At 37.7% G+C, this 12,483-nt stretch overlaps 1 pseudogene; it reads left to right on the forward strand.

Annotated features, from left to right (window-relative positions):
- The first annotated feature begins 10,615 nt into the window (after positions 1–10,615).
- On the forward strand, positions 10,616–11,170 carry LOC118015380 (annotated as a pseudogene).
- The last annotated feature ends 1,313 nt before the right edge of the window (positions 11,171–12,483 follow it).

A 12,483-nucleotide genomic window follows, 5' to 3' on the forward strand; every position in this document is an offset into this window, starting at 1 on the left:
GTTGTTTTAAGCTAAGTTTGAGATAATTTGTTATGCAGCAATAGATACTAATATGTGTGTATTAACCCAAAAATCCTACTTCTAAGAATTTATCTAAAGAAACTTAGCCACAAGGATACTACTCATGATGGTATCTTATATTTATGAAAAATTAGAAACAACCAATGTATGCAAAAATAGAAAATTTGTCAAATTATGGAAAATCCACACATAGAAATATGATTTAGCTAACAAAGACTGTGATGAAAATACATACATATTTATATTATTTTTTTTTAAAAGATTTTATTTTTATTTGACAGAGAGAGAGACAGCGAGAGAGGGAACACAAGCAGGGGGAGTGGGAGAGGGAGAAGCAGGCTTCCCGCGGAGCAGGGAGCCCGATGCGGGGCTCGATCCCAGGACCCTGGGATCATGACCCGAGCTGAAGGCAGACGCTTAACGACTAAGCCACCCAGGCGCCCCAATACATACATATTTTTAAAGAAAACTTTTAAATACAACTATAAATGAAAATGTAGTTTCTAAACCAGCTTGCATAATCAATTCCCACTTTAACTTTTTAAAGATTTATGCATATATAGAATATAGTGCTTAAAGTTACATACCCATGTTAATAATAGTTTTCTCTGAGAGGTAGAATTACAGATTTTTTATTATAAGACATATGTTTTTACAGTTTTCTATACTAAACATTTCACGTCTTTGCAAAACAACCAGAACCTAAAAATGAATTTTAAATGCAAAATGAAGGGAAGAATAAAGTCCCAGCTCCATGAAAAAGAAAAGGTTAAAGTCCAATGCAAATGTTAGTTATTTATGGTTATTAAATTTAAGATGCAAATGTTCCCAGAGGCTAATAAACTGCTAACAATAATGACTACCATTTTTTGAGCATTTACAATGAGCTAGGCACATGCTAAAACTTTGGAGTGCGTTTGTTTGTTAAATCATGGATTAAAGGTTAGATTTGTCCCCTGTGTTCACAGAGAAGGGCAGCCCATACCCTTGGGCATTCTGCTAGTCATACCTCCACTTTACCCCTTGCTGTAAGGCAGTTAACTAGTGAGGCACATCATGACCAAGAGCAAAGGGATCACTGGTCACCCAGGACCTGGGTCAACTCCCTTAAATGTGGTCTGGGCACTGGTCCCAAATCAATCAACTAGTTTTGCCATTGCACAGCAGTTCTCAAAACCTTGCAGTTTGGGTTCCAAGGAGCCAGAGAGACGTTCTTTATTTGTTGTGGAGTCTACCACAAAAATAGAAGAGGCCCTTACCGCACACTTTCCCGTTGAATGACTGAAAACAACAGTTGCTCTTACAGATGCATGGAAAGAGCAAAGATATTTCAGTAGGCTTGAGGACAAGCTAAAAATTACCAGCTCCTCAGGAATTACTCATTCTGCTAGAGAACAATTGAAGGTTAGATCTTCCCAAAAATCTATCTCACTTTGCAAACTGAGGTCAATCTTGGTTTAATGGACCTAGGCAAATCATGTAATGTCTAGGACCTCAGTTGTCCTCTCTGTAAAATGAATCTCTGTTACTTTCCCCAATTAGAGGCTAGTCAGGGTGATCTCTTGGTTCCTATCAAATTGATGGTATGTGATTCTGAAACAGATTCCCTCATCCAGGTGTTTTATTAGTCAAAACTTTTTTAAAAAAGAAGTCTACAAGACATATCTGTAACACTGACTCAATGAATGAGTAAAGCTTTCAGAAAGATTAATGTATAGTGACTTTGGGCTTACCAAAAACCCTTATACAGGATTTCCTCTTAATGAACTCTACACGCTTCTAGTATAGTGCCTTCAACTGACCTTCTAGTAGAGTTCTATTGTCCTGCGGCTTGAAGGCAAGTTCCCTGCTCTTCCGTGAGAGCAAGAGAACCAAAAACACCTGCTCTTTGATAGATTGACCACAGACAATCACTTCTTAGAAGGTCACTTTTATTGCTTTAAGTCAGTCTAAAGATTTTCTGTCTGAGAAAGTACAGCAATGACATCTGTTCATTCTTCAACATAGACCAGCCTTTTACCCACGATTTTTCAATATTTAAACAAACAGTGAAAACAAAGCTGTGCATCAGTGTTAACCTTGTAAACTTAAAAGTCTGCACCTGTACAATTACTAATTAGCATGTTCAGTAACAAAGCTGGTAGGTAACGGGTGACATTCACACTTCTTAATTGGTGCGATTAGCGGTCCTTTTGTTGTCAACCATTAGCCGCTCTCCTCGAGTGTAAAATGCCACAGGTAAAGGGACATTGGTAATGGCTGGAGTGAAGGGGGGAAGGTGAGAGTGAATAAAAGTTCGCAAAACAGATTAGGCTGATTTAGAGGGAAGAAAAAATATGGTCACTACAAGAAACTGGCTAAAACTGCCAAATGAATAGGAGCATCAGCGATTGTATCTCCTTTTATTCTTTATTAATGATGTAAATCCTGACTTTGTAAAAAAATCAACTCCCCCATTACTTTGCAAAATGGGAAGGCCCCACTTTCAGTAAATTTAATCATGAACAGGAAAATCAAATCAATTTTGTTTTTAAATGAAAGCAGGTATGTCTAGGGAGCTTTTGCTCTCCTAGCAATACACTATAATATTTACTAGGAGATTCTTGACAACAAATATCCGTAGGTTTTTTAAAGTAGAGCCCAATTATACAAGACTCTTCAGGAATACAGGAAGCAAAATATATTTCTGCATTTCTTGTTTAATCCTCTCTTCTCTTTTTCAAAATAATAATAGCAGGCTCCTCTCCAGCTCCTTGAGTAACTTCTTTATCTATCCAGTGTTGAACCCTCATCATCCATGACCAACAAACTTTTACTTAGGTTTCCTAGAAGGCATGGCCCTGTATTAGCATCAGGCCTGTTTTCAGGTTTTAGCTTCCAGGCTTGGCTTTTCTATAGTTTCCTCATAGGTTTGTCTTCTTTTCTTCAGAATATGGCTTCATATGAACCATGCAGAAATGTTACTGTTCTCCTACGGACTAGAGTTTCCAATATTTCTTCAAAATAGGAGGGGTTACTGTGTTGTCATTCTGGGACCAAAATTTGATGTAATATGTTTGTGTGCTCCATGAGGGCAAGAATTATGTCTCCTCCACCTATAAACCACCAACTTCTAGCCCATATACACCTTCAATAAATAGACATTACTTATAGAATGTGAACGCTAATGTCAATGAGATTTTTCTTTCTCCTAGCTTCCCTTTCACATTACACAATTTTGGTTTTCACACATTTCTTTTCTTCTGGGGTGAGTATGAGCAGATTATTTACAATGCAAGTCGGATTTAACACAAATATGTACTTCATCCTTATTTATAGACTCATCTTCCTTAGTTATAGACTCTCCAATTATTAGTCTTCCTTAGTTACAAACTCTTTCCTTAGTTATACACTCTCCAGTTATTACTCAGCATAATGTGATCTGGGATAATGATTATATTTTTCAGCTACCTGCTGCCATGTAAATATATTCTGTCTGATTGTATGTAAGCAGGAGTGTCGTGCATGAAATCTGAGAAGTCCCTAAATAAGTACAACTGTCTGCATTCTTTCCTCTTTCGTACTGGCAAAGGGAAAAATGATGCTTGGAGCTCTAGCAGCCGTCTTGAATCATGTAGTGGACATCATGGACTAAGGATGGCAAAGCAATAAGATAGAAAGGGCCTCAGATTCTGATGACTGCTCTACCTACTCCTAGCTCTGTGCTACATATCATATTTACTTATCCATGAGACAAACTTCTACCTTTTTTAGACCTTGTTACTTGAATTTTCTGTCACTTGTAGTGAAACCTGGTTCTAATACATCCTTCTGCTGGTAAGGTCAGTTGGGTAATTTAGTCAGGTTAAAACAACAACTCAATTTAAACTGTTCTTCCAACAGACACAGTATATAAGCTTGCAACGGCTGATTAAATTTCACTAGGGCAGATCTTTATAAAAAGAATAAGTAACATATGTAAATATCACATCCGAATTTAAATACAGTATTTAACTGCCCTAGATTTCACAATGTATTCATAGCCTTGAGAGGGGATAAGAAACCACTTTATAATTCATTGATCCTTGTAAATTCTGTTTACATGTGTTTTTTAAATATGACATGTCTGTGCTGTGTTGATGTCAAGAGCTCTGTATTGTTAAATATCCTTCTTGAACATTCTGGAGAATAAACCAAAGTGGTCTGTGACCTGGAAGCCCCTGCTGGGGTAGAGGGCAGTGCTTTGGGAAAGAAAACCCATTTATAAAAGCCAATGGATTCTTTTTCTGAAGTGGCTGCCAGACACCACCACTCTGATTCAATGTTCACTAGCTCTTGAAGCTTCCTCTCCCCTTTCCTTCTACAAAGCCTTCCACACTTCTAATACCTGCTAGAATTAACCTTTTAAAAATAACATCTGATCATGTCATTTCACCATGAAGACACTTGTGATTCCTTGTTGCCTATAGCTTGGTTATAAAATGGCTTGCACTTTTTCTGTCTTATCTTCCATGAACTTGCCCAGTCCTTTATCACACTTGCTCTATATTTCAACATGATGAAAATTTCACCTTGTTCCAAATATGCCATGCCTTTCACACCCCTGCATTTGGAATTGGCCATTTTCTGTGCCTGAAATAACACCCCAACCCCCAAACTTGCTTTTTAGGACGTTCGGGATGCATCTCATGGATCTAAATGACTTCGCTCAAAAAGATTCAAAAGCCTTGTCACTACTACAGACGAGGTGAACCACTTCTTCCCTTGCCCATATTCTGCCTTTTGTTCTATCCCCTGTCAGAGCACTTACCGGGTGATATTATAATTGATTGGTCTTCAAATCTGATTCCTCCTGTGTGAGATGCTGGAGCTTTTCTAGTATGCAGCTCAATATCCATAATAGAGTAGCAACTTGCTATGTCTTGCAGAATAGGCTAGATCCATGGCTGAGAAAAGGTCATCCCAACAAAAAGGCATTTGTGTCTAAATGTAGATTTTAGGTTTGTATGATAAGGGGAGAAATTAGGTAAATTATAGGACTTACGCAGATGTTTTCAACGTCTTGGAAAAGATATTCATAGGAGTATACAGGAGCATGCATGGATATACTACAACCTACAGTATCTTTCTTCCCACCTTGAAAAGAAATTCAGCATTCCTTAGAGCTGAATTCTCCTAGAATTAAAATTATGGAGTCATAGAATTCTATAGCTTAAAAGGACCTTAAAAATTATTGACTCCAACTTTATAATTTATAAATGAGAAAACTAAGGCCCAGAGAGATTAAAAGATTTGTCAAAGGACACCCAGCTAGTTAGTGTCAATCAGATCTGAAATCCTGGCCTCTTGACTCCAGTGTTCTTCAAACATTTCAGTTGTAAGTCCCTGGTTAAGGGCAGCCAGCAGCTGTGAAGCACACGGACTTTAATTTCAAGTTAAATCAGAGCTAAAGCACAGATAAACCCAAGGGCTTCAGCTACAAATTAAACAGGTGAGAGAAGATAAGTGAAATTATTTGATGAAAATTTTTAAATCATACACTGTTAGAGTGTAAAAGTCCAAGCCCCCAGTTTTCATAAATGAAAATAAGAAGGAAATGAATTGACTTCCTCCACCTCAATCATAAAGCCAGAGACAGAGACAAAACAAGAACTTTGAATGCAATTGCGATATGCACTTCACAAAACTCCTGTAGATAAAAGGAGATACTACATAGAATAATAGTCCTCTCTTTCAAAAAATTGCAGCCGGTAGTTGGTCAATTAATTAAAAGTTAGGTAAATTGGAAATTGGTTAAAAAAAAAAAATGATACATACATACCACAATAATGACAATAATTTTATTTTAATTTTAAGCATGAATGTACACTTATTCTCCATATGTGGATAAACAAACTTCAAAAAAATATGTGAATTAATTTCTTATTGCGGCTGTAACAAGTTACCGCAAGCACAGTGGCTTAAAATGATACAACATTATTATCCTATAATTCTGGAGGTCAGAAGTCCAAAATGGATCTCACTAGGCTAAAGCAAGATGTCTGTAGGGCTGCAGGGCTACAGGGCAGCCTCCCACGGAGGCTCCAGGGAAGAATCTCTTCCTTGCCTTCTCCAGCTTCTAGACTTCCCCCACATTCCTTGGCTTATGGTTCCTTCCCATCTTCAAAGCCAGCAATTACCCCTCCAGCCTCTGTGTCTCTCATTACATCTCCTCCTCTCACTGTGACTCTACTACCTTTCTTTCAGTTGGGATTACATTGGATCCAACTGGATAAACCAGGATAATCTCTCCATCTCAAGATCCTTAATTTAATCACATCTTTAAGGCCCCTTTGGCCATATGAGGTAACATACTCACAGGGTCTGAGGACTGGGATGTGATATCTTTGAGGATGGGGATGGGGGCATTATTCTGCCAAACACAACATCGCTGTGTGATTAACAATGAGTTTTCTTTCCTTCGTCAGTCATTCATTAAGTGTATTGTCTACGATTTCTAGTGTGTGTCTTCATATTTTTTTAAGATTTATTTATTTATTTGAGAGAGAGAAAAAGAGAGAGCGCATGAGCAGAGGGAGTGGCAGTGGAGAGGGAGAAGGATGGAGAGAAGCCCAAGCAGATTCCCCGCTGAGCACAGAGCCCAACACAGGGGCTCCGATCCCACAACCCAGAGATCATGACCTGAGCCAAAATCAAGAGTCAGACACTCAACCAACTGAGCCACCTAGGCAACCTTCTACTGTGTATCTTTAAAGTTAAAGTAATAATTTAGGGCATTTGGAAAGAAACCTGGTTAGAATTCTTCAAGTTGTCTCTCAATTTTTTTTTATGATGTCTGTCCCACAACCAATTTCAAATTAATTTTTGAGGTGATTTGTCTTTTTTGGTCCTTCTGAAGTATTGATTTAGATGTTATAGACACAATTGTCTTTTTTGCACTCCTATGTCACTGGTTTATATACTAATATACACACAATTACAGTAACAAGTACTCCTCACTTAAACAGTTTTGAAGACAAACAGAACTTGGTACAAATTGCTTCACTGTGGGGCACAAAGGTAACCAGGTTGTTGACAAGGGGCCAACTAGTTCCTGGTCCTCAGTGTGCCCAGAAATAAATGAAAAGTTTTCTTCACCTAGTAGATTGTATACATGAAATTGGTTTAAGAAAGCTTCTGTTATATAAAGTGCCTTGTACATTATAAGGCATTATATAGATATAAACTATCATTATTATTTCTGCTTTTAATTCAAGATCTGGTATTAAAAATTATACAAATAAACATTTATGATTGAATATGGATGATGCATGCCAGGTGGAAAAAAGCAGTCTAGGGAGACCTGGGTGGCTCAGTCGGGTAGGTGTCTGCCTTCAGCTCAGGTTGTGATTCAGGGTCTTAGGATCTAGTCCCACATCTGGCTCCTTGCTCAGCGGGGAGCCCGCTTCTCCCTCTGCCTGCTTGTGCACGCTCTCTCTCTCTCTCTCTGACAAATAAATAAATAAAATCTTTAAAGAAAGAAAAAAGCAGGCTAGAAATTAGCCTGATGACTAGGGTAAGTCAGAACTTGAAAAAACATTCTGCTCAAGCCAGGATAAAATCTAGAATTAAATTAAGTTAGTTAACAATATAGTCAAGTTTCAATCAATAAAGTCTTTAATTATAATTAATGGTTTATATCCTTTATTAATCTGCTTTTAAGCCTACCCACTATCTCTCTGAAAATTTAGGTTTAATTGCCTAACTAAAGAGCTATTTTCAAAAATATTTAATTGGTTGGAAAGAGTGTATTGAACTCTTCTTTCAGTTGACCTATCTTTAAAAAACTGAGCTATTTGGCTCATTAAACTATAAATGTATCCAGGCATCCTCGTGAAAGCATATTTTAACTCAGACTAAGTACTGCAGGGTAAAGTGACACGTACTAATATCTTGAGACAGTAAACACAGATAGTAAAATGTGACAGTATATGGATCAAAAAATCAATGCTAAATCTAGAGCTGAAGGGTTTCCCATAGTTCTTTTGCCCTCAAACTCTATTATTTTTGACTGCTGAGTCAGGAACTGTCTCCATCTACTAGGTTGCTGAGGAGGACAAGAGAGATTCTAAGTGACCGTAAGAGGGTCGGCTCCTAAGCACGAGGTATACTCACCCAAAGACATGGGTCTCTTTATCCCTACCCAAAGCACAAGCAAAGCACACCTTCTGTATCAGTTTCCTGAAGCTGCCACAACAAAGAACCAGAAACTAGATGACTTAAACAATAGAAACTTATTGTCTCACAGTTTGAGAAGCTAGACTTCTGAGATCACGGTGTTGGCAGGGTCATGCTCTCTCTGAAAGTTCTAGCAAAGGCCTCTCTCCCAGCTTCTGATAGTTCCTTGCTTGTGTTACCATAACTCCAACCATTTTGTGAGATTCTCCCTGTGTGTATTATCTGTGTCCAAATTTCCCCTTTTTATAAGGGCATCAGTCACATTGTAGTAGGGGCCCATCCTATTCCAGTATAACCTCATCTTAACCAATTACATCTGCAATAACCCTATTTCCAAATAAGTTAATATTCTGAGGAACTGGGGGTTGGAATTTCAGCATGTGAAATTTTGGTGGACACAGTTCCACCCATAACACTCTCAACGGAGGAAGCCATCATAATCATATGCTTCATACTAATTTTCCAAATAATTTTTAACTTATTAAAACAGTACCCGGTCAAATTTAACCAGCTACTTCAGTAACAATCATAATCATAAAAATTATAGTGAGAGCCAGTAGAAACAATAAACAAATAAACAGATTAATAAAATAAAAGTTGATAAAAATTGGTGGGATCTGTTATTAGCTAGGAATAAGAACAACATCACCAGTAAGAAAAAAGAAACTAACTGAGAACATGGAAATATGAGAAGCAGAGAAAAGATTTTAAAAAAGAAAAAGCAGAGGGAATAGATCAAGTATAAGGGATGTCAGGAACTAGAAAAGGATGTCCACTCTCACCACTGCTACTCAACATAGTATTAGAAGTTCTATCCACAGCAATCAGAAAAGAAAAAGAAATAAAAGTCATCCTAATTGGTAAGGAAGAAGTAAAACACTCACTATTTGCAGATGACATGATACTATACATAGAAAACCTTAAAGACTCCACCAAAAAACTGGTAGAACTGATAAATGAATTCAGTAATGTTGCAAGATACAAAATCAATATACAGAAACCCACTGCATTGTTTTTAAGATTTTATATACTTAATTTATAAAGAGAGCATGAAGTGGGGGGAGGAGCAAAGGGGAGGGAGAGGGAGGTAGAAAGAATCCCTTAGAGCAGACTCACACTGAGCATGGAGCCTGACATGAGGTTCAATCTCAGGACCCCAAGATCATGACCTGAGCCAAAACCAAGAGTCAGAGGCTTAATTGACTGAGCCACCCAGCCACCCCAAATGCACTGCATTCCTATACACTAAAAATGAAGTAGCAGAAAGAGAAATTAAGAAAATAATCCCATTTATAATTGCACAAAAATACCTAGGAATAAACTTAACCAAGGAAATGAAAGACCTATACTTTGAAAACTATAAAACAATAATGAAAGAAATTGAAGATAACACAAACAAATGGGAAGATATTCCATGCTCATGGATTGGGAGAACAAATATTGCTAAAATGTCCATAACACCTAAAGAAATCTACAGATTTAATGCAATCCTTATCAAAATACCAACAGCAGTTTTCATAGAACTAGAACAAATAATCCTAAAATTTGTATGGAACCACAAAGACCCCAAAGAGCCAAGCAGTCTTGAAAAAGAAGAACAAAACTAGAGTTATCACAATCCCAGTTTCAAGATATACTTCAAAGCTGTAGTAATCAAAATAGCGTGGTACGGGGCGCGTGGGTGGCTCAGTTGTTAAGCGTCTGCCTTCAGCTCAGGTCATGATCCCAGGGTCCTGGGATCGAGACCCACATCAGGCTCCCTGCTAGGCGGAGAGCCTGCTTCTTCCTCTCCCACTCCCCCTGCTTGTGTTCCTCTCTTGCTGTGTCTCTCTCTGACAAATAAATAAATCAAATCTTTTAAAAAAAATAGCATGGTACTGGCACAAAACAGACACATAGGTCAATGGAACAGAACAGGGACCCCAGAAATAAACCCATAATTATATGGTCAATCTTCAACAAAGGAGGAAAGAATGTGCAATGAGAAAAAGACAGTCTCTTCAACATGGTGTTGGGAAAACTACACACAGAAGAATGAAACCGGACCACTTTCTTGCAACCTACACAAAAATAAACTCAAAATGGATCAAGACTTAAATGTGAGACCTGAAACCATAAAAAATCCCAGAAGAGGACACAGGCAGTAATTTCTCTGACGTTGGCAGTGGAAACATTTTTCTAGATATGTCTCCTGAGGCAAGGGAAACAAAAGCAAAAATAAAGTATTGGGACTACATCAAATAAAAAGCTTCTGCACAGCAAAGGAAACAATCAACAAAACAAAATGACAGCCTACTGAATGGGAGAAGATATTTGCATATGACATGTCCAATACAGGGTTAGTATTTAAAATATATAAAGATTCTCCTCTGCGCCTCAGCCCGCCTTGCCTGGGTCCATGGCCACCTACCCCTATGGTCCTCCCTGCCAGTCCTGCCAGACGTATGGTGCTGTCATACCAGAGCTTTTGGGTAGCATTTTCCAGAGGGATGATAAAGACGGGAGCCAAGTGAGAGCGGACAACGAGCTTCAGCAAGCACTGTCCAATGGCACATGGACTCCATTGAATCCAGTGACTGTCAGGTCAATCATATCTATGTTTGACTGACAGAACAAGGCTGGAATGAACTTCAGCAAGTTCAATGGCACCTGGAAGTACATCACAGACTGCAGAACCTCTTCTACACTTATGACAGGGACAACTCTGAGATGATTGACAAGAGCAAGCTAAAGCAAGCTCTCTCAGGGTACTGGCTCTCTGACCAGTTTCACGACATCCTCATTAGAAATATGACAGACAAGTACGGGGCCAGGTTGCATTTGATGATTTCATCCGGGATGCATCCTCTTGCAGAGGTTGACAGATATATGCAGGCATCATGATAGGGATCAGGATGGCTGAATTCAGGTGTCATATGAACAGTATCTGTCCATGGTCTTCAGCATCATATAACACTGGCCTTTGCAAATAGCTATGTGACTTAGGGGAGGAAGACTAAAAATGCCAAATCTCTCTTTAAAGAAATGGAATGCATATGCAGCTAGATACTGTTCTTCCTTTAGATTTTATATAATTAATATTTGGGGAACTGACTGCACATATGTGGATAAGCTGATTAAGGTTTTTGCAAATGTAAAAATAGTTATAATCATAATTCACATATGAACATTTGATCTCAAACTGTTCAGCTATGCCATGACATAAGATATAATAATATTTCAGGTATCCTTCTTGCAAAAAATTCATCTTGTGCATTTCTAGATAGCTCCAGTTCTATAATGGAAAGCCACTTTTATTAGCCAATAGGAATTTAAAAATAATACAGAATTTGCACAGAAGCTTTTACATGTCTCACATTTTTAAAATGGGGTTTACTGTATTTGTTTGAATATGCAACATAAGCAATGAAGCTAATGCACCCCCCTGTCAAAAAAAAGAAAAAAATATATATATGTATATATATATGTATACATATATATATAAAGAATTAATACAACTCAACACCAAAAAAAATTTTTTTAAATGGGCAGAAGACATGAACAGACATATCTCCAAAGAAAATATCCAGATGACCAACAGACACATGAAAAGATGCTCATCATCACTCATCATCAGGAAAATGCAAATCAAAACCACAATGAGATATCCCCTCACACCAGTCAGAAGAGCTAAAATCAAAAACACAAGAAACAACAAGTGTTGGTAAGGATGTGGAGAAAAAGGAACCCTCGTGCACTGTTGATGGGAATGCAAACTGGTACAGTCACTACGGAAAACCATATGGAGGTTCTTCAAAAAGTTAAAAATAGAACTACCATATGATCCAGCAATTCTACTACTGGATATTTACTTAAAGAATACAAAAACACTAATTCAAAGGAATTATGCATCCCTATGCTTATTGCAGCATTATTTACAATAGTGAAAATTATGGAAACAACCTATGTATCCATTGATAGATGAATGGATAAAGAAGATGTTGTATGTATATACAATGGAATATTATTCAGCCATAAAAAAAGAATGAAATCTTGCCATTTTCAACAACATGTATAGGTCTAAAGGATAAAATTCAAAGTGAAATAAGTCAGAGAAAGACAAATATGATTCACTCATATGTGAAACTTCAGAAACAAAACAAATACAACAACAACAAAAAGAGACAAACAAAAACCATACTCTTAACTATAGAGAACCAACTGATGGTCACCGGAAGGGAGGTGGGCAGACGGATTTGTGAAAGAGGTGAAGGGGATGAAGAGTAC

This window comes from Mirounga leonina, unplaced genomic scaffold, assembly GCF_011800145.1.
Source record: "Mirounga leonina isolate KUSES-001 unplaced genomic scaffold, KU_Mleo_1.0 Mir_165, whole genome shotgun sequence".
In the NCBI taxonomy this organism is placed as follows: domain Eukaryota; kingdom Metazoa; phylum Chordata; class Mammalia; order Carnivora; family Phocidae; genus Mirounga; species Mirounga leonina.